General features: G+C 46.1%; 1 protein-coding gene across 3 annotated transcripts in view; it reads left to right on the top strand.

Annotated features, from left to right (window-relative positions):
- Positions 1-27658, top strand: part of NUDT2 (nudix hydrolase 2) — a 221011-nt gene that overhangs the window by 70675 nt on the left and 122678 nt on the right. Inside the window, exon 2 of one of the 3 annotated variants that reach the window (XM_069626842.1) lies at positions 23526-23644. The exons of 1 other annotated variant lie outside the window; for it this stretch is intronic. The gene's annotated coding sequence lies outside the window, so the exon portion shown is untranslated. The remainder of the gene's footprint in view (positions 1-23525; positions 23645-27658) is intronic. One more of the 3 variants, XM_069626843.1, reaches the window with a different exon arrangement.

The following is a 27658-nucleotide window of genomic DNA, read 5'->3' as shown; positions in this document are numbered from 1 at the left end:
AGGAGCCACATAGAGTGAATATGTGCATAAAAGTGTAATTTGTCCAAGTAACTTTTTTATTATACCCTACTTGTTTAGAAACTGAGGAAAATCGAGCATTTCTGAAGAATTTTGCAGTGTTTGATAATGCTATATAAATACATGTGCACACACTGGCCGATAAGCAGCATGGTTATCACAAGGTTGCTTAGATGGGGTCAATCCTAGGAGTGACAGTGTCTGTGTGTATTGACAATAGTGATATTTATGCAGGCATGGCTATTTCGTTTTTGTTTATAAGCTGTCTGGGATTGAGTAACATTGTGGTGCATTCCCTGGTGTAAAGCTGGATTTTACTGTAATTCTTTGAAATAAATTCCAGTTTTTGTACAACTAGCTGTTTACTTCCCAGAATTGTGAGTTTGGACTGTATGAGCAGGGGACATGATATCAGTTATGTCACACTGAGAGCTTATAATTAAAATAAAATGAATACCTTTACAGAAGGCGACAGCATAAGAAATCCAGAATGGCCATTCAGCCGTCATCCTTGCCTTCTTCATTGGGGGCGCTTGGTCTTCATCCTAGGTGTGCAGTGTTGAGAAAGGAGGGGACCATATCTGGATAAAGGAGTTCCTTGCTGTATTGCTAGTTCAGGTGTCTGGCTATATAGGCTTCCATCAGTGGTCTCCGCAGCCCAGCCACTCCCCAGGAAATGTAAGCACACTCTAAAGATGGGGCCCATTTGCTTCAGTTTCTGAAAGACTGGAGGGAGCTGGGGAGATCAATGTGCCTCTCTTAATGTTTAAACATCCCTTTCAAGGGGACAAACTTGCAGTTGGGGCATGTGGACCCGATCCTGTTTAGCATGGTGGGCCGCTTGTGCACGGCATTAGAGGAGGCTCCTATGCAAGACTATGTGGACAGAAAGTCAAACTCTACATTGAAAAGGGCCTGCACTGGGACCCTTGGCCTTCCATGCTGCAACATAAGCCTCATATTTGTCAAACTGCATTAGGTGGTTTTAGGCAGTAAGTGAAAAATACGGATGACGGAGCAGATGGACCGCTGATATTGCAGGATATACAATCGCAAGTGGAACTGCTATCGAACTTGGCCTGTGATGTTAGTGCGGATGCACGGACTATGGAGTCCGCTTTGCCAAGGCACTGTCACTTGCGCCTTAGAGAGTAAGTGGCATTCAAAAGGCAGATGCTATGAGATTGCCTTTCTAGGGGAATTTGCGATTATTTGGAGGAGAGGGTGCATCAGGTGTTTAAAGTGAATAAGCATGCTGATCAGCTCTGTAGGCGCTCGGATACTAAGCCTTGACTGGGTTCCTGGGGCACAGAGAATGGCCACAGTCATTCTCCAGTCCGGGGTGGTAGAATTTGCCCCAGAAGTCGGAGGATCCTTTTTTTTCTGGCAAAGTCGCAAATGTGCTGATGTCGGGAAGCCAGACAGTGTTTTTTGATTGTGTGAAAGGCTGTTTCCTTCGACGCCTGGACATACAGGATTGTCACTTTGGGGTAAAAAATCGAACTTGGCTCTCATGTGGTATCTGGAGCAATAATAACTCTGTGACGAAATTCCTACTGTACTGCTCTGCAGGTGTACAGGAATGATTAGTGGCTAAACCGCATACACCATCAATCCAGCAGTGCTCCCGGTCCTATAGGGGACCACCCATCAGTGACATTTTAATTTGATTCCCAACTACGGTACCTGCTTGAATAGGAAATCTTGCCACTGGGCTCCTCCCCGCTAACTAACACCTCCCATAATATTGGCAGGCTGTCCTTTCCAGACATGGTGGACCTCCTAATACTTTGGAAAACCTTTTTTGCAATAAACAATCCTCTTTCCCCCTCCCCTCTGGGGGGTGCGGGGGGCGCTTCATATATAATATACTTCCCTTGGATGCATCTTGCTACGCTGGGACGTTAGCCAGAATCCTATGCTGCAGACTTGCTTCATCCATTCTCCCTTTGGTACACTTCTCTCACCTATCCATTTTCTCCATTAGCAATATTTTGACGGTATTTGGTTCTGGCCTGTTGTGAGCACCCTGGACATAAGGTGAGGTGTTCCCTCCCTCTTCTCACAGTTCTCAGATTAGGTTAAGGCTTATCCAACAGCCAACCTTGTGTGGATGTCACACTTTTTGACCCTGCCTAGACTTGCTTCCTTCATTTAGCGGGTCCCAAAAGCCTACTGTGAACCACAGAGTAGTATCTGTGACCAGAACTCCAAGTTTAATTTTCGCCATGCTGTTGGAGCTGCCACACTGCAGCTCTTTGCCTGGCCTCAAGTCTGTGAACATGGTTCCCCATCGCTATCGGGGCTTTGGCTTGATGATGATTCTGCACCGCTTCTCTGACGACTCAGTCCTGCAGCCAAGTGCTAGGATCATCAGAGCTTTAGAAAACCCGGTATTCTACAGTTTCACTTCTGGCTGCATGGGACACCGCTGTTCTGTTCCCTCAGTTTGCTTTGGGGAAGCAGCAGATCTTCTCTGACAATTCTCTGTGTAACAGTTGCTCCAATGCTGGTGACTCACTCGGAGCTAGCTCTGCGCCATTCCGTTAATCTGAACCTGCCTGTCTCCTCAGCACAGACCATCTGGTAGAGCCCTGCATGTCAACTAATAATGGAGAAATCCAGCTAGCAGCTTGTCCAACCCTGCTAACAAATATATTGCAAAAACAAGCTTGTGCAATTCAATCTGCAACTTTTTAATAAAAAGTTAGGCCAGCTTTGGGTTTAATTGGCTTTCCTGGGTTTCTTTTCTACTAATGTTGATCCCACTTGTGGAATTCTCCTATAGTCTGGCTCCATTTATCTTGCCCAAAACTGACGTGAGCTTGTGCTGTAAACAGATGTAGATTTTTATTTTAGGAAAGGTACCATGTCTTCTCCAACATCTTCACAAGAGAGCATGGCAAAACTCTTTGAGGTGAGGTCTCCAACAGCCTTTGTTGTACAGCAGAATGAATCCAGGTTGCTGCAGTACTTGGTAGAATACCTTGCATGTCACTGTTTCCTAGTCGGGACCTGAGATCCGGTGATGTGCCCAGCAGTTTTTGAATGCTTTGCCTTGATTTATAGCTGCAAAAAAGGAAGATGGTGGTCCATATTGCTAATCCCATTAAAGAATTGAGAGATTCGAAAACCTAATCAAGTTACACAATCTTTTTAATGCCAATTATGAAGAATTGTGTGAAGATGACAAGAGGCGCCAGATTTTTAAACTGCATATGCAGCCAGCCCCTTAATTAACGCAGCAATCTCCTCTGGTCTGCCTTGGAGTAGGAGCTGCAATAGAAGTATTCGACTAAGTCACTGTCCTACTAGCTGGGCTCAAATAAATACAAATCAAGTGAGGTCTTTGACCTTTAAAAGGTCACCTTTTAGAGTCTTTGGTGCGTTGCTACATATAAGCCAAAACGAATGCATTGGAGTACAGCTAGGGGGAGATGGAGGAACACAATGCTTGCAGGTGATTGGTTATTTACCCACCCATTGACTGCCCATGGCCATGCTAATCTCTCCTCCTACCCCCCCATAATAAATCCGTGCCATTTTCTTATGAGTACCACACCTCAACTGGGGCACTCTTCACCTTTCTGCTAAATGTATCTCCCTGAGGGTACTTAAATGCCCCCCCCTTACCCACTCCCCAACTTTCCAAACTATGAAAAATTAAGTAATTACATCTCCTTTTTAGTCCCCCTTGTATTTAATCTCAGGATTATCACACAACGTCTTCCTGACCATGGAAGTCGACCCTCCCACTTCGGTTGGCACAGGTTCCTGATTGTGAAATAACAGGTAAACCTCGAGACAGCCAATGTGGGAGGAAGAGGGTTAGGGAGAAGTTGTGGATGGGAGGGCAAGTTAGAAAAACCGGATAGAGGGTTAGGAAATCTTATTGGATAGGGAAGTGTAGTAAAGGGAAAATACATACATGCACTGTACTTGTAGCCACACTGCACCCTTTGCCTGAAGCACAGCGACAATGCAATGTGTAGCTCTGTTCAGATCTAGCACACACCTCCTATTATTACACACTTGCCTCTCCTTAATAAGGGCACCTGAAACCTGGAGAGCACACACTTTCTTAATTAAGGGACGTCAGTGAGCATAATAGCGCCTAAAAAGCTAACAAAAACAATAGCAACATAACCATCAGTAGGCACATTTAGCAAGCACATTTAGTAGCACAATGGACTTCAAAACACATGATCGCAGCACAAACATGAAGTCACAAACGCATGAAAATAGTAATGGCTGCAAGTTCCTTGCACATGGAAGCGTTCATGGTTCGAAGCATGAACACACAAAGGCATTAATCCTGCAATGCAGAGCACTACAGATGGAAGCGTTATGATGGCGAGTTCATATGACAAACGGAGAATCTTTCCAGAATGGTCTCCCCTGTCCTGTTAACTGCACAAGACGAGAACACTTTATGCACTGAACATCCTATGGTTCAATCGCTTATCTGATGCCTGGGGAGTCTTTCCAGAATCTCCACAGGCACTGCGGTGTACGCGTTGTACTCCATGCCGCTCCTGTAACCGGCCGGGGAAGGAGATTTCAGCACTTCCCCTGGTGGCGGAATGAACTGGCATCTGGCGCACCCTTTCGTCCTTGCTCCCGGTATCCTGTCGTGATTCGGCTTTTGTGCTTCCCGGCCCGTGCCTGCTTCCATCAAAATCTCCAGCAAGCTGCACGCGACGGTGAGGATCTTAAAAGGACACCCATGACTTTGCACCGATTCACGTACGCGCACGTCCCCAGAGGCGGCATGGGCATTACAGTCTCAATGCGGTCCGGGGTCCCAACGCACTACACCTCCGGCCGCATAATCCCTCATGACCAACCCCAGCTCCCCACATTTACTTGCTTTATTGCCACTTCTCAGCAGCATTTTAAGGGAATATTTAAACAATGCAATACTGATCAAATTACAATTCTCAGTATCGTTATGAATTTGAGAAGTCTATGAGAAATCCGTGCTTCCTTTGATGCCTTGCCCATAGTCCAATCCTGTCTATTCTGTCCGTATATCTTTTACTGTCGACTTCCCTTTCTCTTTCTTTGGTATGCCTTAAAAGATAAGTGTTGCTTTTTGCTCAGTGCTTTCATAGGCCTCCTAGGTGTGGGTAAGGTCCTTCATATTGATACGCAGTACTAATACGGCATCACTCTGGGTATTTGGAATGGAGTTTCTCTTGTCTGTTCGTGGATCTTTCGCCACGATTGGCTGGGACCTAGCAGAAAACTCTTCTGTGAAGTGCGAGTTTGATCATCGGCGACAGCAACACGAGATGAACCGTGTCCCCATGGCTGGTGAAGGGGCACAGTGATCCTTTGAAACGTGTGGGCCACCATGACGTGGAGTGATGCACCAAGTTCGTGTGTCACTTCTGGCGAACATGACAAGCCAGAGCTGTCCTGTGAACATTATAGCAGTGTCTGTGAATTGGTGCTTTCATGGATTGATTTTGATTTGAGTTCATAGCTAGCACTCCTTTGAGCTTCCCTACGCCCATACAGTTCAAGACTTTAGGCCACCAGCTCGAGAATTGCAGAATGGTCTGGTGAAGGGAGGGAAGAGACCAACAAGGTCAAAGATGAGGGAGAGGGCTCCACTGTAGCTTCTCGCACTATGGAGACCATGATCTTACCATGAGTTTTAAAATGGCGATGTGCCACTCGCTGCAGAGAGCCGTTTATAAATGGGTAAAGCCGATCCATGAACTGGTAGTAGCACTAGAACTAACACTGGGCTCCAAACGAGACCATTGTGCTAAGGCATCTGATAATAGGCCTCTGCCAATTGGACCATCATTTACTCCCTCAACACTCGAGCGGGTCTGATGGAGGCAGTAAACCGGCCTCGGAGAGTCCCTACGCTACGAACTTCCTGGGTCAACATCAGGACAAGCTAATCACTCAACATCTGCAGCTACATTTTATAATCTAGAGGAGGCTTTCTTAGAGTGGCAGGGTGCCCAGCCTGCATACCCCCAACCCAGGGAAGCAAAATACTAGTGCTACCACCATGACAAATGACAACTGACCCCGAACACTCTTGGGTGGGCCAAGAGTCATCTGAAGTGGTGGCGAGGCCTGTTATGTATTTTAGCTGAAAAGGTGGAAATACATTCAGGAAATATTAGCATTACAACCAGTGTAGTATTTTTAATGGTTAGTGTACAAATGTAAAAACACAGCATGTGAGTTAAACATTGCATTTGAATTGTATTCATAAACTAACGCTTGCACAGAAGATGGCAAAGGAGTAATTTGTAAGTCCTGGCTTCGGGCTAAATTATCAGTTGTTTTCGTACATGGGGCGAACACTGTAAAAATAAGTTCGGGGGCTGCTATCCAGTGGCTGTTTGTCTGTGTAAATAGTACCCATCATTACAGTAAATTGTAAACTCATGTTCTGCATTTAGATTTACATGGCTTGCGGGCAAGGCCAGATATGTTTGCAGAATATTGTTTATGCATAAAGCCTGGAGAGTATTGATAAACCTTCTGAGTGTATGCATAAACCAGAAGAATGCGTTTTGATAATCTTGTAGCGTATTGCTAAACATTCATGCATATGCATAAGCCAGCTAGGAGCTTATATAAGGGCAGTTCGGAGATTGGTAGGGCAGAGCTGATCGAGATAATCGATAGATGCAGTCGGATTGGAGGCAAGGCTGAGGGCCTGAGCAAGCTCTGAAACCTTCTCCATGCTGGCTTATGAAGGAAGGAGGGGCACATTCTGCTTCTTTTTCTGATCTGGGATTTTGCAGCAGTAAAACTGGGTTTTTGATGGCAGAGGCTCCAAAGGCTTCAACTTTTCGGCTTTTGAGAGAACTATCCCTATTACAGAGCAATTGAAAAGGAAATCACCAAGCCCTAACTACAGCAGCTAAAAACCCATTCAAATATCTTATTCAGATGTGGCTTATGTTTGTCTCATGGTCCATTCATTTGACACTAGATCTCTTTTAAGGCTTTGTTACAGCCATTAGAGACAAAGGGCCTGATCCAAGGTTGTGCCGCCCAACTTTATTAGTGGTAGCGGCCAACGGTGCCGGATCACGGGTTGGGCACTAACTGTTAATCCCCATTGGGTCCATCAATGGGTAATATTTGGCGCAATTACGTGCTGTAATACTGCTGAAAATGGGCATTTTTCAGCAAATCTACCCCCAGCTCCGAGATTGGGGGGGTGGGTAAATAAGTCAGACTCATGATAGCCATCCCTTAAATGCAGCAGTAAAACAGTTACCGTTGCATTTAAGGGCTACCACCCAACTCGTGATGATGCCCCATGATGGATTTTCCTACGTGGGTTTTGGCATTGGACTTAATATTTTGTGCATTTTCTCATGATTCTTGGATTGTAAAACTCCTCCTCCAGCTTCAGGCTTTCAGCTCTTGGCTCCACTTATCACAGAAGACGGTTGTGTGTGGTGCTTACCCGTTTTAAATAATACATTGAGATGGAGTAGAGTTATTGAAAAAGCATTTCAATTCACAAAGGCTTTTTAGTGAGAATTGACTAGCATAAAATTGGCCTTGAGGGGTGCTATATAATATATATATATATATATATATATATATATATATATATATCTGATGTTTGTTAATCTGCTTAGAATCACATGCTGTGCATAGGTCCGACATCCAGTGGTCACTGCGGAGTATTGCATTTTGTTTTTCGTAGTCGAAAAGGGGACGTCGACAAGGCGTGTCTCCATCAATATCCCTATAGTGATGTGCGTTGTACCCACAATCCCTCACGCGTCGAGGTCCCTCAGATTGTTTTTTTCCGCCCAGCTACTGGTCGCCTTTTATGCGGAGCTCCTCGAGAGACATTGCCAAATAGTATCTTCGACCTTTGGTCGTTTGTTATTAATATACAGTAGGGAGAGTGGGGTTTTGTGGTCTTTCGTTCTTTTCTTTAAGAATGCCTTTCTCTTTCCCCTCCCTCTCTTTCGAGGTCGTAGTCACACTTATTACCCTCAGCTATGGAGAGGACGCCATTTAGGTTTTGCCCGCTTTGCAAGGGTAAATATACCTGGAAGGATAAGCACAAACGGTGCAACCGTTGCTTACCCCTCGATCACCAGGAGGACAGCTGTGCGGCCTGTAAATTACTAAAGTCCAAAACTCTAAAAGACCGCAGGGTCAAAAGGTGGGCGGCCTACGCCATGTCTAGGCCTGACTCCTCGCCCGCTGCCGCCGCCGAGTGTGACGAGGACAGTGACTACACGGCCCCCGTAACGGAGGCTGTAGACCTCTCAAAGGAGCGTTCACGCTCCTCGTCGTCCGTCCCCGACAAGCCCGGCTCACGCCCAGCTTATGGGGATGAACACCCCGGCGACAAGGACGCACACAAAAAACACCAAAGCACATACCCCCAGGCACACATTCGTCAAAGACGAAGGCAGCCATAGCGCCAACGGGGACGCCGGGCCCACCGACGTCTTCCGCTGACCGTAAGGGTCGTCAACCCTCCCCACCACCGCTCCCGCGACAGGGCACTCTAAAAATAAGGGCGCTAACACCAAAATTTCTGGCGACGCGCATCGCAAGAGCGTTCACGTTGCCACCAAGGACTCGACGACCAATGACTCGACGGGCAAGGACTCGACGAGCAAAGGCTCGACGTTTCATAGCGCAACGGCGACCGATCCCTCGGAAGAGAGTATGATCGCCGAAAGCCTCGCGCGCATAGCATCTAAGGACGGCCAAAGACGTACGGCGAGTGCAACGCCGAAAACCGCGCACAAGGCCAAAGATACGCCGAAGGCGCCGGAAAACAGATCAGGCCTGTTCCTGACGCCGACAGAAGGCCCTAGCCAGCAAGAAGGATACTCAGAAGGCGAAGGCTCTCTTTCTTCGACGTTATGGGACAGAACCAGACTATTACAGGAGGAAGAAACCCCCTTTTCTTTCCCAGACCGTCCTGGTCGACCTCAGTGGACCTTTGAAAGGTTCCAGACCTGTATGGACAAACTAGATAGGTTCATGTCCATCCCAGAAGACAGGGCACCCAAGAGACCAAGGGAGGCACCCCTGGAGAGTCCAAGGGCTAAATACCAGAAGTTTTATAACCCCATACAGGAGGACTTAGACTCTTACAATCCCACTGAGGAAGACACCTTCTTCCAAGAGGAAGATGAGTTCACCTATGTTGAGGACCAACAAGAAGAGGAAGGTTTTCACGAGGAAACTAACCTATGTGAGGAAGGATTCCAGGAAGACACAGGCAAGGGCGACCCAAATCCCTGGCAGTCACCGGCTAGGTCGACTGACACAGGCAGTAGCAGTATAGTCATCAGGTCTACTGAAACTACACCAGTCAGGAACCCTTCGCCTGTCGATGATCAACCCATCTTCAATGCACTGCTGAAGAAGGCAGCAGCACATTTCGAGATCGAAACTGGGGAGGTCACCCCAGACACCGATTTTTTTGTGGAGAGGATTATCAAAGAAAAACCCCCCACTAGCCAGGTTATACCCATCCTCGCCTCAGTTAAGAAACGTATTACACCTTCTCTTTCCACTCCGGCATTGGTGAGAGAGGTCAATCCAAGGATTGAGAAACTGTTCTCTCCCTCTCAATCAGACCCATTATATATTAAGGGTCACTCAATCCCGGACTCCCTGGTTGTGACCAACACCAGGAAAAGGGCAGGAGTCCCACTATCTACTAGCGAGGCACCCCCAGACAAAAAGGGGAAGAAGCTGTATGCCCTAGCCAAGAGAATCACCACCTCTGCAGCATTCTCTACCAGAATCGCCAATAATAACACCCTATTGGCAAGCTACGCCGATGCTCAATGGGCTAAGCTCAGACAGGACATCGAAGAAGCTCCCGAACCCCTAAGGACTTGTTTACTGACTACAGTTAACGAGGGCTCTCTGGTCAATCAAAGCATCATCAAGAATACCCTCGATGCAGCAGAGACGGCTGGCCGCACTTTGGTACAAGGAATTTTACTGAAGCGTCACGCCTGGCTTCGCAATTCCGGATTTAAGGCGGAAACGCAAGCGTCCCTTATTAATAAACCCATAGAGGAGTCCAACCTCTTTGGGAGAGCAGTGGATGACGCGCTGGAGAGCGCGAAGAAAGAATTTGATACAATAAAGACCTTAGACCAAATTTCAAAACCCCCTAACAGGCGGGATTTGGTAATAAGCGCTTTTTTTGCGTGGACAACGTCAGCAACAAAACCAACAGTACTCTGCCAGCAACTACCAAAGTAATAGCGGCCAGTACAATCAGAGGGGTCAACGTCGTGGCAAGGGAAGAGGCCGGGGTTCCACCCCCAGAGGCTCCCAAGCCAACAACACCACCAAGTGACGCGAAGATTCGCGTCCCCTCCCATGCAACGCCGGTCGGGGGCCGGTTAACATCCTTTCTTCCAGCATGGGAGGGAATAACATCGGACCACTGGGTACTTTCCACCGTAGCCCGCGGCTACTGTATAGAGTTCAACAGTTCCCCAACATACAGACCCCCGAGGGGACGCCGCATGACACCAGAACACCTCGCCATCCTTCTCCAAGAAGTGGACCAACTACTGGAAAAAGGAGCCATAGAGGTCGTGCCTCTATCTCAGGTAATGGAAGGTATTTATTCAGTGTACTTCCTTGTACCCAAAAAGGATCTAACCATGCGCCCTGTATTAGATCTGCGCCCAGCGAACAAGTTTGTCAAACCCCAAAAGTTTCGTATGGTGACCTTACAGGAAGTGATCCCACTGCTATCACAGGGAGATTACATGACAACACTGGACATGAAAGATGCATACTTTCATATTTTAATGTTGCCAGCGCACAGAAAATATCTCAGGTTCATGATAGAGGGCAAACACTACCAGTTCAGAGTACTACCCTTCGGCATAGCATCTGCACCAAGGGTATTCACGAAAGTACTGGCAGTGGCAGCGGCCCACCTGCGCAGGTTATCCATCCCAGTATACCCTTACCTCGACGACTGGCTCATAACAGGGGATTCTTACGAGACATGCTTCTCAAACACCCAAAAGACTGTAGACCTTTTGTTCCAACTGGGCTTCTCCATCAACGAGAAGAAGTCCAGCTTAGACCCCAGCCAAGTCAAACAATTCCTAGGGTCTCTAATTCGAACAAAGGACGGCCTCGTCTTCCCCTCCAACGAGAGGGTCCAAAACATGCTGTTTCAGATCCCCCAATATGTGGCAGGTGGAGAGGTGACGGTGCGCAAAGCGATGCGATTGCTAGGAATGATGGCGCCGTGTATTTATTTGGTACCTCACGCGCGCCTGCGCTTGCGCCCAATGCAAGAGTGGCTCAACAGCCAGTGGTGTCAGGCCAGCGGACAATGCGACGATCTAGTGGTGGTCTCGCAAGCCTTGGTTCTCTCGCTACGGTGGTGGACAAAGGAAAACCTGATAATAGGGAAACCCTTTGCCACACCCGCGGTGGAGGCCACTCTAACCACGGACGCATCCCTCACAGGATGGGGGGGGCTCACCTATCCCATCAGACTGCTCACGGAGTGTGGACTCCGAACGTAGCATCCAAGCACATAAACCTACTGGAGCTACTGGCGGTGTTCAAAGCACTAAAAACCTTTCAGGAACACCTACAAGGGAAGACAGTGATGGTCCTTACAGACAGCGCCACAGCCATGTACTACATCAACAAGCAGGGGGGCACCCACTCTCCAGGACTGTCCAAGCTGTCCCAGAATATATGGAAGTGGGCTCTCAAACATAAGATGTTCCTACTGTCGCAACACGTACCAGGGGAACTCAATCTGCTAGCAGACAAACTCAGCAGAGACTTCCCCCTGCCCGAAGAGTACGAATGGCAATTACACAAAGACATCGTCTTAGACGTCTTCACGCAATGGGGATTCCCGGAAATAGACCTGTTCGCAACTCTGGAGAACACACAATGCCAAAGTTACGCCTCCAGGTACCCCCAGAACCAGTCCAAGGGGAACGGTCTGTCGATTCAATGGTCAGGGAAATTTGTTTACGCCTTTCCCCCGACTCCCCTTCTCAACAAGGTGGTGCACAAGATGCACCAGGAGCAGGTTACCATGATACTAGTGGCCCCAATGTGGGCCCGGCAGCCATGGTTCGCTCACTTGATGGAGATGTCCCTATCTCCCCCAGTGAAACTTCCCTGCCCGTACAACATGCTGTCACAGGACAAGGGCAGGACACTGCATCCATGCCCTCAGACCATGAACTTAGCAGCCTGGCTCCTGAGATCATAGAATTTGGACATCTACAACTCCCGCAGAGATGTATGGACATCCTCAGGGAAGCCAGAAAACCTAATACTCGCCACTGCTATTCTAGCAAGTAGAAAAGATTTGTCATCTGGTGTAGAGGTAAGAGCATCAACCCAGTTGACTGCTCTCCCACTAACATTTTTCTGTACTTGACCCATTTACTGGATTCAGGTCTAGTGTTCAATTCCATTAAAGTCCACCTAGCGGCACTTTCTGCATACACCACTTCCCAACTTGGTGTCGTGGTGGAAGATACCAGTTATCAAGGCCTTCATGGAGGGGGTAAAGAGAATACACCCTCCGATAGCTAACCCAGCTCCCGGATGGGACTTAAATGTGGTACTTTCTAGACTCATGGGCCCTCCTTTTGAACCCATGCACAAGGCAACTCTTAAAGACCTCACTCTTAAGACTGCTTTCCTAATAGCTATCACCTCCATTAGGAGAGTAAGTGAACTACAGGCTCTTTCTGTCCTAGACCCCTTCGTAACAGTTCACAAAGATCAGGTGGTTCTACGCACACACCCAAGGTTTGCACCAAAATTCATCTCGAAATTCCATGTAAACCAGTCAATAGAACTACCAACGTTCTTTCAAAACCCTTCCAGCTTGGGAGAAAAAAGTCTGCATACACTAGATGTACGCAGAGCTGTCATGTTCTACATGGAAAGAACCAGACCACTGAGAAAGACTAATCAGTTCTTTGTCTCGGTGGCAGCAGGAAGAGAAGGAGATGCAGTTTCAAAGTCCACTATATCTAGATGGATTGTTCAATGCATCACTCTGTTACACTCTTGCTAAGAGAGAACTACCCTTCAAGCCAAGAGCACATTCCACTCGAGGCACTGGGGCTTCCATAGCGTTCATTGCAAATGTTCCCCTTGAGTCCATCTGCAAAGCGGCTACCTGGAGTTCTGTGCACACCTTTACAAAACACTACTGTCTAGATGCACACTCTAGATCTGTCTCCCAGGTGGGACAGGCAGTATTAAGACATCTTTTCTCTACTGTTCCTTCTCATAACCCACCGCCAACTTCGGGTACTGCTCGCTAGTCTATGCACAGCATGTGATTCTAAGCAGATTAACAAACATCAGAAGACAATGCATTACTTACCGTAAAAGCATTTCTGATGGTTGTATCTGCTTAGATTCACATGCGCCCACCCTTCCACCTTTCTACATCTCTCTCTCTCTCTCTCTCTCTCTCTCTCTTTTCTGTATTCACTCACGTATAGAAGGCTCCCTCAGGGCAGAAAAAATACAAACGGAGGGACCTCGACGCGTGAGGGATTGTGGGTACAACGCACGTCACTATAGGGATAGTGTTACAGACACGCCTTGTCGACGTCCCCTTTTCTACTACGAAAAACAAAATGCAATACTCCGCAGTTACCACTGGATGTCGGACCTATGCACAGCAGATCGTGATAACGACCCCAAGGGAAAGGAAGGGGAAAAGGAAAGGCATTCTTAGAAAAGAACCAGAGATGTCCCACGACCCCACTCTCCCTACTGTATTTGGCCTGCGAGGCCAGGCCACGTGTTTGGCAACGCCGAAGGATCTCCTCCGCTCGTCCCCTCCGTTGAAGATCTTGCTCGGCGGAGACAGCTTCACAACTGCGTCGAGGGAGGGATCGATATGTTATATATTAAATAGGAAAACGACCAAAGGTCGAGGAGATGGAATCTGCAATGTCTCTCGAGGAGCTCCGCGTAAAGGCGACCAGTAGCTGGGCGGAAAAAACAATCTGAGGGACCTCGACGCGTGAGGGATTGTGGGTACAACACACGTCACTATAGGGATAGTATTTCAGACACGCCTTGTCGACGTCCCTTTTCGACTACGAAAAACAAAATGCAATACTCCGCAGTGACCACTGGATGTCGGACCTATGCACAGCATGTGAATCTAAGCAGATACAACCATCAGAAATGCTTTTACGGTAAGTAATGCATTGTCATATATATTATTTTGTTGTAGGTAATCTCATTTTTTAAATTTGTATTAACATTTTTACATATAATCAAAAATGAGAACAGAGCCCTTAACATGTGAGGCCCCTTTAGAATATGAATCCATACCAATGCAATGCCACTGTGAGGAAAAAGATGGAGGGGAAAGACCATCAAGGGCAAAGAAGAGCACAGCTTTAGATATTAAATCCAGTGGAACTTCCAAATAAACTCCTAAGTTATTACTCCAAACCTTATACCCGAGCAAGTTCTATAGCATGGTATTTGTAAAATAAGAAGTGATGGTATATAATACATCATTGTATATATTCTTAATCTCTCTCTATATAAAAGGGAAATTTGGGGATGTGTGTGTGTGTGTATGTTCGAAATGTTCAGCATGCTCCCCAACATGCTACAAACCTGGAATTTGGCATCCAGGTGGGTTCCATGGTGTAGCCAACGTAAAAAGTATAAAATATAAATGTTTCAATTTATTTTTCTTTAAGTGGTGTGCAATGCTTACCCCTGCCATAGTTCTACGTAAACTTCAGTAGTTTGTTCTCCTTAAACTTTCCACACTATCCACATTCTCGCTGACATTAGCAGCTCTCGGTTTTGAAGTCATGCAGGTGACGGAAAACAGTGCTTTTGTAGTAATGCGGGTGACTGGAAACGGTGCATGTCTCTTCAATCATGTCTGCAATGACGATGTCCATCACATCGTTGAAATTGCTCATGATAATTACAGGAACTTCATTTCTCACGGAAGTTGATGAAAGTATGCCATCACAACAGTATGAAGCTTAAATGCTTCAGCCATACACGTACGGGTACAGCACTTCAAGCTTACACCTTCAGCCTAACACATACAGTGCTTATATTGAGGTTGCTGCTGTCTCGGCTGTACACCGGGTCACCAATGATGTTGCGCACAGTCGAAATGCTCCAACTCAAAGCAGCTGGAATCGATTGTGTTGTAATTCGGGTAACAGAAACAACCTTGCAACACCGTCCTCTATATTCATTCATTGAATGAACTTCAAACTAGGACTGAAGTTGGAATTACCATGCAAAGCACCTGCTAGTTTTGTTATACAACTTTAACCTTTGCAGTAATAACACCTGCTTTTTATAGACATCAAGCCAAATTCTGCTATCCACTATCCAGCAGATCAGCTTTTTCGGCAGGCCAAATATCTTCTTTTAATATGCATTATCCACTGTGTATAAATCCTGAAGTTTGCCAGGCCCCATATTTCTGCTTCATATAGCATAATGGCTGATGGCATGATTGTTGCCAATATCTAGACGTGGTTTTACTGTGTATCCAATGCTAATGTTCTATTAGCTGCCGTACGCTGCTGCACCGAAGGGTGGACTGTAATAAGTTGTTGGTTCCAATTCAGTTTATCAATAGTTACCCCCAAGTTAGATATAAGAGGGTACCTCTTCAACTTGTGTTCCATTCAGAGTTCAGTGGTACTTTGGAGCCTATTACCTGGAATTTAATATAATTTTCTTTTCCTGTTATGAAAAATTAATCAAAATTTCTCCACATATGTTTGCAGCAAACCTATTTGGTTCTGTAAGCCCTTTTGTGTATAATCTAGTGTGATGAGCCATAAATAAGACTCGTACACAAGGGAGTCATGGTTTTGGTCAAAGACTTTTATTAAAATAAAAGGGGGTGGGGAAATCCCTCTGTCCTGGATTTCCCTACATAAAACCAAAACTGTCAATGTCAGAATGTCCAAAGCAAAACCGTCCCGTGTCCAAAGTACTATTCTGGCCCTCACTGTCCAACAAAAGTTGAAAAGGGTAATGTCTTTGGCCTTGAGTGCTGTATAAATGTTCAAAAAGGAAAAATGCGTAACTGTAAAACAAACGGCCCAGAAGGATAGAGTTCCTTGTTCCAGAGGGTGATTCCCTTCCCTTGGATCTTTCTTTACTCTGTTGTATATTCAAACATATCAGTTACTATATTCAAACATATCAGTTCCTTGAGTTTATCTTGATCAACAACACAGCTGATAAACAAAAAAACTTGGCTCTTTGTCTTCATCTTTTTAGGATACCTGGTATATTCTTCTGCCAGGTTTTCAGTCTTCTTCTCTTGATCATCACAGCATTTTGCTAGTCATGATGCATCCTTCTCAGCACCTCTTTGTGATGTATTTCCTATACACTGTTCTGCTGGTCTTTGCCTGGCGTGCTTCCCTACCAGGATTTTCTGATCTGAACACACTTGCAACTGGCTGGTACACTATTGCCAGGGCTTTCTTATATATGTATTTTCCGGTTACCAGACATTTGGTCGAAAAAAATTGGTCGACCAGACAAATGGTCGAACCAATTTGGTCGAAAACCAAATGGTCGAATTTTTTATTTTTTTTTATTTTAACCCTTTTTTTTATTTTTTTGGGGGGTCCCCCCAACCCCCTTTTTTTCTCTAAAAACCCCTTTTTTTACAAAACGAAAACCCGAAAAATAAATATATAAATAAAAAAAAAAAATCGACCATTTGGTTTTCGACCAAATTGCAGTCGACCAGTTTTTTTTCGACCAATTGACTGGACACCGTATTTTCCTTGCATCTTTAAGTTGCCTTGTATACTCTTCTGCCAGGGCTTTTCTCATGTGGCCTCTGCACACACTTCCAAACTTGATATTCTTTTAGGTTTGCTTTATCTGGTATTGTATCTGTCTGGTATACTATCCTGCCAGGGCTTTTCTTACGTGTATTGCATATACTCACAAACTTGAAAGTCTCTTACTTTTGTTCCATTCTCCCTTTCAAAGAAACGCTTACTTGATCTTTCTCTATAATGTGCTTCATTTCCTTCATTAACAATTATTCGAGTTGGCATGGTATGATGTCATTTATAATGCGCCTCAACACAACCGTTTCTAGGTAACCAGTTAGCACAGCAGAGAAGTAAAGAAAGCTGAAGTGAATAGGAAGGTCTTGAGTTGCTTCTGGAACCTTAGGTGGTCCTGCTCAAGTTTTAGAGAGGCAGAGATGCTGTTTCAGAGGGAGACCCAGCCGAGGAGAGATCTACCCCCCCAACTCTGCCTTTAGAAGCGTCTGACCTTCAGAGAGTTGGAGGTGGATGAGTGGAGGGCTCGAGAAGGAAAGTGCTTAGGAAGAGAGAGTTGGATGTAGTGTGGTCCCCGGCCTCAGAAAGCCTTGTGGACAATGCAGAGGGTCTTGAACTTGATCCTTGCATGGCGACCGATACGCCTCCGTGTCCCTGCTGCCCTTGGGTGGAAGCCTGGCTCTTGCTGGCATACTGTTTCACCCATGGCAAACCAGTGGCGGTAGTTCAACGTTTCCTTCTTTCTCTGTTTCTCTGCTTCGCTGCCTCTTGCTGCTCCTGCTGGGCTCTTCTGTTTAGTTTCGGACTTCGGCAAGGAAAACCCTGCGTCTCAACACCTGCAAACGCCAAGGAACCCTCTGTAGGCTTCTGGCGTTCCTGCTTTGTGTTTTCTCTTGCGTGGTCAGCTTTCCTTTTCCTGGTCCTCAAACGGGTTGGCTCCACAGATCTCTGCAGCCCCACAGTTTCTCGGTCCGTACCAAGAGAAGCGGTTTTCTCCCACCAGCAGTGACCTTCATTCAGCTGCTTTGCTTGTTTCAATTTCCCAGGTATGTACTTGCAACAAATAGAGCACAGCTTGTGCTCTTGGCCTCATAGGATCTGCATTACTTGGCTCATCTTCCTCGTCACAGTATTTTTGTAGTTCTGGGAATGGAAGTCCATTCTTGGTGATTTGCATGTAAAGTCTGGGTAAGTGTTCTCAGTGATCTTTAAGGGCAAGTCAGCTCTGGATGATTTGTAGAGTCTGAGTAGGTGTTCATGAGTTTTAAAAGGTAAGTCATATTTTGACGGCTTACGTAGAGGTCTTCAGTACCCTTCCTAGCTGGATGAGGGAGGAATATATGCCATTAAGGCATTGGGTATGTATTGGATATCCGCAAAACAAGGGGAATACCTTGTCTCATCAGATAGTGCCATGATATTCTCCCGGAGGCTGTCTCCACCCATGAGACTCTCCCTCATATAGCCGCCCCTATGGTCAGGATCAGGTAGTGACTGACTGACGTCCCCTGGCCACATGGAGAGAGGATACCGCCAAAAAAGGAGTGATGACACAATCTGATTCATCACACTAGTAAAACTAAATCCTCAGCACATCCTAACCACTGTATTGATAGTACTGAGATTTTTAATATCTGCAGTTTCAGAACATATTGCAGTTGTTAAATATGCTAAATGGAGGTGAAATAGTACACACACACGCACGCATTAAATTCCCTTTTTGCCATACACGTACCACCCCAACACTGTCGTTATGAAGCTGCATGATCATTGTAGGAGTCCCCACTCATGTCATTTTCGCCCCTACTAATGTGGGATACTGTTAGTGGCCGGGGGAGGGCCGGCCCCCACAAGGTGAGGATGCCCTGTCGGGCAAGGAGCTCCAGTAGGCCCATTGGACAGCACACAGCTCGTGGTTGTACAGAACATGCAGGCACTGGTCTCTGGCTCTAACTGCCGAGCGGAGGTGCTACTTTCATGACATTGTGCCCTGCAGCAGAGGCTGCACAGCATCACCCTCTCGCCTCTGCACAGACGGGAGCTTTATCCTTAATCACTTTTCCCGTTTGTGCGCTACGGCGCAGGCCGCACCTCTCTCCCACTCCCCCCAGGCGGGAGATTATGGGTATTGCTGCGGTAATGGCCACGCCACGCCACTCCATCTATCCCCCAGGCGGGAGACTTATTTACTTATTCTGACACTGCGCTGCACCAGGCTGCTTTTTCAGTCCCCCTGTTCCATCTTCTTTAGCATGGAACCTTCCTTTCCTCGATGCGGCGAACATGTCGCTTTCTCCCCCACACAGGAGATTTTTTTTTTCTTGTGATGGCAGCAAACGCGCCGCTTTCTACCCCCCTTTCCCGCAGACAGGGTACTATTCTTGTTCTGCTGTGGCCGCGAAGGCCGCACCTCCCCTAATCCGCCGTCCCCTCCTCCCCCCTAAATCCCCGTCCCCCGGCGGGAGCTGTACTTGGGTGCGCCGGCGGTCGTTTCCCCTCCGCTCTTCACCCCCAGACGGGAGCATTTATTCATATTTTCTTTTCCTCTCCTCTGTCTGGTGTCGTAGGACGTTCGCGACAGAGCTTCCCGTGCGCGAGCTGACCTGCACAAACCAGGGAATGCACAGGTCTGTGGACCCCATCTCATCGCCAGCTGTTGGCATACCTGCCTACATTTGAAAATCAAAAACCCATTTATGCTCCGCCCACATGTCAAAAAGGTAAACTCTGTTGCAATGTGATGTGACGTCAGAAATTTGCAGTTCAAATTGAAATATGCATATTTCATTAAATTGGCTTTTCACAACCACCCAAATTGCATAGGACAAAAGGCATTGGCCTTCCATAAAATCAGCACGTTAAAATGTGCACATGTAAACTCCAAGAACCAATTCAAAGGTTTTCCCAGAATTTTGCAGTAACGAAATTGGACACATCACCTTAGTTTGTTTTTTATCAGGTTATTTAGTGCAGTGGTAAGTTGTCCAGCCTACAGACCTGATGGCTGTGGTTCAATGGGACTGAGTCCACCCTCTTAAAAATGTGGGTCTACTTTGTCCACCCACGTCCCCTCCACTTGAGCGCTGGTAACCTGGGCAAAAAGAATGAAAGCAAAATAAACGCGTTTGCATTAAAACTCGGCGGCAAAAAAGTTATTTTGCTTCACCTGCATTCTTTTTGCCATTTGCTGGAAGCATTACAGTAATTGCTGCAGAGTCAAAGACACACTCAGGCAGGGAGCCCGAGCGGGGCAGTCCTGCAAGCATAAAAAAAGCAATCGGTAAAAGCTGCCCTCGCACCCTAGCAACGGGCTCATGCGAGGCACATTCGTGCTGTTTCTGGGTCCGCGCAAACCTCCACCCGATTGGCTACCGGCAGCGGTGTTTGGCAGCCAATCGGATGGAGGATTGAACGGGACCCTGAGACTCAAGGGTCTTCCCGGCAGAGCCAGAGAAAAGCCTAAAAACCCTGAGTCTCCGGGGAAAACCCAGAAGTTAGGCAGGTATGTTCGGGAGGGCCGGCCCCGACATGGTGAGGATGCCCTGTCGGGCAGGGTGGTCCCGTAGGCCTATTGGGCAGCACACAACTCATGGCTGCACAGAACACGTAAACACAGGTCTCTGGCTCCAACTGTCTAGCAGAAACCTGCTCGGCACCTTTAACAGGGGTCACATGCTTGTGCATTTGGCACAGCACAAGCTCTGTGGCTCAATTCTCACGTTACAACGCATACTGTGTTGAATGTTATGCTAAATAAAGTAAACAAAGGCTGCATTCACAGGCTGGCCATAAGTATTCCGGGCCTGCTCTATAGTAGTGAGCAAAGACAATGTATTTGTCGGAGTGGATGAGCCTTTCCGAAATCCCGACTGGTTAAATGGAAGACTGTTGTACCTTTCTATCCACTTACTGAATTCATTTCGTAGACTCCTACTAAAGGATTTGACGGACCATCCAACAATAGCCAATATTTTATAGTCCTTGTTTATATACAGGTACGATTATACTATGTATCCAACTTGCAGGTATTATTCCACAATCATTAATAATCAGAATCCTTATTCTTGTCCCGATTTATTAGGCTGGGCTCCTAATGCATTGCAAAGCCCATCAGGGCCTGATGCAGTTGAGTTCTCAAGGTGATCAATATGTTTTATAATTCATACTATATCAAACGTTACTAATTTCCCTCGATGTGAATACTATAGATTGTGCTGTCCCACTAGTACATTAAATTGTTGTGCACAACAATCCTTCAAGGCGCCTACAGTGATCTTCTCACATATAATTGGACCTGGAACAGTGTGATCACTTTGGATATAAAATACTGAATGCGAAAAAGACTTCGATAATTTAATGTACATCACAATTGGTCCAAGCCAGGCTGAGGGAGACTAACTGGATGAAAGAAAGGGGATCTGAGCCTGGCAGAGGGTGATCCGGGGTGAACCGCGAGTCACCCGAAAAATAATTCTCTGAACCTTTTTTTGAAAGGGATCTGAGCCCGACTCTGGGGGCTCCAGTGTGAACACCCAAGTTGGATACTGGTGAAAAGGAAAATAACAGACTTGGACACAGAAGGTCCTGAACAGGGAAAATTGAACTGTATCCTCGTGCCGCCAGAGTGTGTGCTTTATTCGAGGACCCGCCTTGCCCTGTGCTGAAAACATGGGGAAGGGAGGCCAACAGCCAGAGCATCCTGACATATTATTGAGTGAACACTTCTTTCTTTTTCATGAACATTTCCCCACATTATTTGTAAATTAGTGGTAAGGATTGGCAATATATATATCTATTTTTTTTTTTTTTTTTTTTTTTTCTTTTAGTATAGGCCCTTTTATTTTGACAAAACTCCACTAGGACTGAGTTATCATTTGATGGTCGTACGTTGCTCCCATCTGTAGATGTAGGTTTAGATAGGCGTTATCATGCCCTTGAACTGTGGTCACTTGTCTGTCTTACTGTTGATGCCATGCCTTCCTTACTGAGCACAACCTAAAGTAAAAGGGGGCACACGTGGCATAGAGCTGCGAGGGGGCACAAGTAAGCAGGGGTGTAGGGAGGTCATGCGAGGATGGGACGCAGGGGAAAACGTCTGCAAGAGTGAGAAGGGGCACCAGGTCAGGGGGGGTTGCGTGTATTGTAGCAAGTTAACTCTCCCCGCACCTTCTTACCACGTGGCCGGAGACAGGGGGGAGGAGGTTGTCCGCTCTAGGATACAATGTTTATATCGGATCCATTATAGTGAATGCTCATGAGTTTTTTTTTATTTATTTTTTTATATATATAAAACCTTTATATCAAATGCATTTTAGGATGGGGTAAAGGGTTTCATTTTTCAGGAAACGTTTGGGGTGGGATTTTAGGGGTGTTAAACAAGGCTTTGGAGGGCGATCGCACAAAATGCATTCACTATAAAGGTTTTTGTTATAAAATACTCTGTGCATGTGCCAAAACTGATTTCGATTTAAAGACATGAAACCGTCTGCACTCACGGTCTACGCCGCTAATCCATCGCAGCTAAACACCTGCGTCGCTCAACACCGCAGCCTTGTACTTCAAGGGCCTTGCTGCAGAGGGTCTCTACCTCGGTTCTTATAGGCACGGAAGTGTGGACATAGCAAAGCGTACTACGTCTAGTCAGACAGCGTCTCCTGTGCACCTGCAACACTCAGCACTGCGGTCTTGCCCACGAGGGCTTTAGATTGGAAACTATCTTGAAGATAACCCACTGATCATTCACTTCTACGTTCCAGAATGACTACTTTAAATCTTTAGAACAGATTTATTCATTTGTGGTAGTGATGTTTGGGGTGAGGGGGGGAGCGTTAAGCTTTGACTGAGCATAATGCTTGCCTCTGGTCTTGACAGAATGAGGATTACCCAGACTGAATTGCTGCGTAGAGTCTTGATTCTATTAGACTTTGAGGCAAGCATTATCGCAACCACTGTCAAGTGTGTGTATAACTTACTTTGAATGCAGACTTATTTGTTATGTTTTCTTCTACTAATCGGTCATGTGATCTCATTGTATCATTTGTGATTTCCGCTGATATGAAAAGACACACTAATGTGTTATAATAGCGGACTGTAATATAATGATTGATTCGTTATTAGTGTGTTGTGTTTCTCTTTCAAATGTACTTCTGGGACTAAGTGCATCCTTTGAGTATAGCTGTGAGAACAGATGGTCCTATTTTGGTTCCAAGTCCACCCCTTCACATGGAAGAACGGAAAATCACAATCTTGATTGTGGTTCGGGCGGAAGCTTTCCAGAATCATCTATGCCAGGTGATCTGTGCCCTAGAGACACCTGCATTGACCAAAGGCATTGTCAATGTTTCCATAAAGTACTGGACAGTGAAGGGAGGCCTCCTATTCGTGTCTGGACAATGAATTGTTGTTCACAAAGGGTCTTTCAGTTTCGCTTTCAATTATCGGGTTGTAACCTATGAAGTTGTAGGTGTGGTGGGTCTGTTAGGAGGCCGCAGGATTGATCTGATAGAATGAATATGTATATCTTTTGATAGTTTTGCATAAGAATGGAGCTGTCGTTGTCTTTGCTCCTATGGGAGAACGAGTGTGTGATCTCTTTCTCTGGCATTAGCGATACTGAATTGTACAGTGTATGTTATGTTTTACTTTAGACCCTCCCCTCATTGTTGAATATTACTTTTTCAGGCACAGAGCAGAATAATCTTGAGATCCAAGTGAAAGTTCAAGCAGAAGGACAATTGGGAAGAGAAGAGGGAAGCAACAGGAAATTACAGTAAGACAGAGGAGCGGTATGATTGGACTAGGTACATAACGTTAGGAGAAGCATGAGTTTTATTTGGACTTCTCAATCTTACAAAGATGCTGGCAGTTGTAGTTTGATTAGTATTGTGGTGTTTTAAATGTTTCTTTAATATGCTGGAGTGTCAATAAATAAGAAAATCATAATGGCCGGATCTGTGTCTTTTAACGCAATCGATGCTCCTTGTACTACTTTAGTAAGAATAATCTTCATTCTCTTTTATCCCCTTCCGCTTTCCCCTCCATGTTCACCCCCACTTGTTTGATTCTCCATTCTGTTCCACTTTTAATACCTTTGCGTGAGCCGAATTTCTTCCAACTCCATTGGTGTCTTATTTCACCCCTTTTTAGTCCCAAGATTTGCTTTAGATTCCAAGCAAGCCTTGCTTTCCTACTGTTCTGAAGCGAAATCGGCACAGATTGGCCTATATAAGGAGATGCACTGGTATGTGCTCACTGTTCAGCGGGCCACCACAAAGTTGTCTACTAGCATGAAAAGATTCTACCTGTCTGCTGCGTCGCTGTCCAGTAAGGTTTAGCTTTTTCCTGTACATTAAGTTTGATTAGGAATATCATGTGTGCATAGTCACCAAGATGGTGACCACTTGGGAATGTACCTTTTTTAGGAGCAGCTCCAACCTACATAACCTCCTTAAAGCAACAGTGTATGCAAAATACTTCTGCTCCTGCAAACCCCTTAACTCCCTACCTTTTTGGTACCTCCTCCCATCTTAAAGGAACATACAGTTTTAACGAAAAAATGTTGTTCCACATTTATTTAATCTTCTGTCTGTTTTCCAGTGGAGAAAAATGCCCCATCCATTTTCAATATTTCAGTACGCTTTGGTCTTGCATCGGGTGCAGTCTGTTTTGTAAGCTACTTTCAAGCCCTTTAGGAGGAATTTAATTTGTAGGAGATGAAGTGCCATCTGCAGATGTATTATAGCAGCAGAGGAGCAAATTAAAATTACAATTCCTTTTACTTTAATCCTTCCCCCACCCATGATACTAATACCAAACGTAGAAGTGCCAAAAGAAGTAATACTTCGAATGGATTGTGTCCTCCCACGTATTCCTCATCTTGGATATATCCTTACCTTTAGGTTTCGCCTCGGAAAATTTGTCCTCTCTCCAGCAGAGGGCGCTCCACTCGAGGCGGTGACGTCTATGTCCCTCGGCGGCCTCCGTTGAGTGACGACGTCATCCGTAGTATAATTGCCTCGAGCGCGCCGTTTGGCTTCAGTTCTGTTTTTCCATTAGCTTCGCTTCAGATCGAAATAAAACGGCGCTTCAGTCACGGCAAATTGTCGTCTTCTTCGAACCCGTCTACTCCGAAAACTGGGTTTAAGAAATGTCTACGGTGCGGAAGAAAAATGTCGCTGACCGACCCTCACCGTAACTGTCTTTGGTGCCTTGGGTCCGAACATCGGATCGACGACTGCGGTTCATGGCAATCTATGACCCATAAGGCCTTGAAAGAAACACGAGGTAAACTGGCGACGGGGGAGGAATCCTCGAAGTTTTCTTCGAGAGGGAAGAAAGACTCGGCTGAGTCTTCGGTAAAATGCCATTAAAAAAAACAGATCGAGGAGTAGATCAAGGAAAACCTCTTCTTCGTCCAAAAAGGCGAAGAAGAGACAACACCGATCTCCCTCTTCTTCTTCCTCAACTTCGGAAGAAGTTATTTCTTGTCCAACTAAACATGACTCCCCTAGAAAGTGGGAAGCATTTAGAGAGTCGATTATAAAGTTTGAGAACGCGGCCCAGACCCCCTCAAAAAATGTCTGAAGGTCATGCCTCTACTCACAAAAGAAGTGACAGAGGAAGGTCTAAAACTAGAAAATCCGACAAATTGTCGAGGGTGTCTTCTAGGGACTCTTCCCAGACACCTAAAAAGGCTCTAGATGTTGATACGTCTTTAAAGACTTCGACGAAAACCTCTTCGAAGCCTCTGTCGAAGGCTGTCGAGTATAAAGGGTCGACCACCCAGCAGAAAAAAGTCACATCGAGTGCTTTATCAACGACCTCGAAGACTTCGATGACGTTGAGTGTTTCGAAGGCTCCTTCGACAACGTCGACTGCCTCGAAGATTCCTTCGAAAGCATTCGTAGTGCCTTCCAAAACATCGAAGAATACCTCGATAACATTCGAGGTAACTGCCACGACTTCGACGCTTCTGTCGATGTCGACACCAATTACAGGGTTGAAACCTATTCCTGAGAAAGTACTTCACCCAGAAAGCAGACATGATTTTTTCCAAACTATGTCAGCTGTATATGGAGAAATGTCCTCAGAAAATGAGGAGGATGAAGAAGAAGATGAACCTGAAGTTTCATCAGCAGGAGTAAAATATGGTACAAGAGAAGTTCCTGAGGAATTAATCCTCAATCAAAAATGCAGGATTTGTATGAATGTTTACAGTCTGCAAGTGGACTAGATACGTCCCCTGAATACGAATTTGAAAGACCAGATCTAGCAGAACATGCTGATTTGGGTTAAAGAAAACATATGAACAAAGTAACAGTTTATGGGATGGGGTAGGAATGCACCTGTATATCAGGATGATGATATGATAGATATTTTGTCAGGAGGTCCTCCACCAGATCCCATACTTCCCTTTCATATTGCCCTGCAAAGGAGAGTAAATGGTGCTTGGGAAAGACCGGAATCTATTCCAGCAATGAATAAAAAATATGTGGCAAAGTACAGACCTTGTAACTCTGGTCCAGAGTATTTGAGTAAGCATCCTTCTCCTGAGAGTCTGGTAGTGCAGGCAGCCACATCAACAAAAAATGCTGCATACCCTACAATTCCCCCTGATAGGGATGACAAGAAGATGGCTATATGGTCGAAAAAGGTCTTTACATCAGGGAGCACGGCTCTAATGTCCACCAATTTATCTTGTACGCTGGCTAGATTCAATTATACTCTGGGACTGCCTGTCAGCGGCAGCTCAACACATCCCGGAAGGAGAGGAACGTGATGGTTTCCTATCCATAATTCAGGATGGTAAGGGGGCTTCGGGAGAATGCCTTCAAGCAGGTTTGGACACTGCTGACAGTATCAGCAGGTCCATGGCGTCTAGCACAGTGCTACACAGATTTGCGTGGCTAAGGAAGTCAGGTTTCGCACAATGTGTTCAATCTAGACTTCTTAATATGCCATTTGATGGCTCGAGGTTGGGATGAAAGTTTGGAGAAGCTGCAGACCTCCAAGGCAGCGGCAAAGTCACTCAGTGCCGCTATAAGACAACCTCCGCAAAGCCCCTACACAGGCTCATCTTCCTGGAGGGGTCGTCCTTTTCGTTATTATTCCTCAATTGGAAAAGGAAGGGGACAGGCCAGTCAAAGAGGGCAAAGAAATTACCTCAGGGGCGAGGAAGAGGTGCTAGATCAGCCCCAGCAGCGGCATCTGTCCCTTCAGCCGCTGCTGGAGCTGCCGCAAAACCACTCTGAGGTTTTGACTCACAAGACCCCAGTGGGAGGCAGGATCACACAGCATCTGAAAGAATGGCGAGGCATTACTTCAGATGCTTGGGCACTGGAAACAGTATCCCAAGGCTACTGCCTTCCCTTTCTAAAGAAACCTCAGAATCACCCACCGGAATACAACCCTACCAAAAACCCAGATCTGTTCCTGTTGCAGGAAGTTTTGACCCTGCTACAGAAAGGTGCAGTTGAACATGTACCTGTAGCGGAAAGGAACAAGGATTGGTATTCTCCATACTTCGTCATTCCAAAGAAGGACGGAGGACTGAGACCCATCTTGGACTTGAGAATCTTGAACAAGTTCCTCAGGAAGGACAAGTTCAAGATGGTCACTCTTTCTCAGATCCTTCAGGCTCTCCAACTTCAAGACTGGTTGGTTTCATTGGGCCTTCAGGATGCTTACTTTCATGTGCTAATCCATCTCAAGCACCAAAAGTACCTGAGGTTCGTGATTGGCAACTCTCACTATCAGTTTCGAGTTCTGCCATTCGGGTTGACCTCCACCCCAAGAGTTTTCACCAAGTTAATGGC

The sequence above is a fragment of the Ambystoma mexicanum genome, chromosome 6p (genome assembly GCF_040938575.1).
Source record: "Ambystoma mexicanum isolate Mex_15411 chromosome 6p, UKY_AmexF1_1, whole genome shotgun sequence".
In the NCBI taxonomy this organism is placed as follows: domain Eukaryota; kingdom Metazoa; phylum Chordata; class Amphibia; order Caudata; family Ambystomatidae; genus Ambystoma; species Ambystoma mexicanum.
This window is presented reverse-complemented; position numbering and strand designations above follow the sequence as displayed.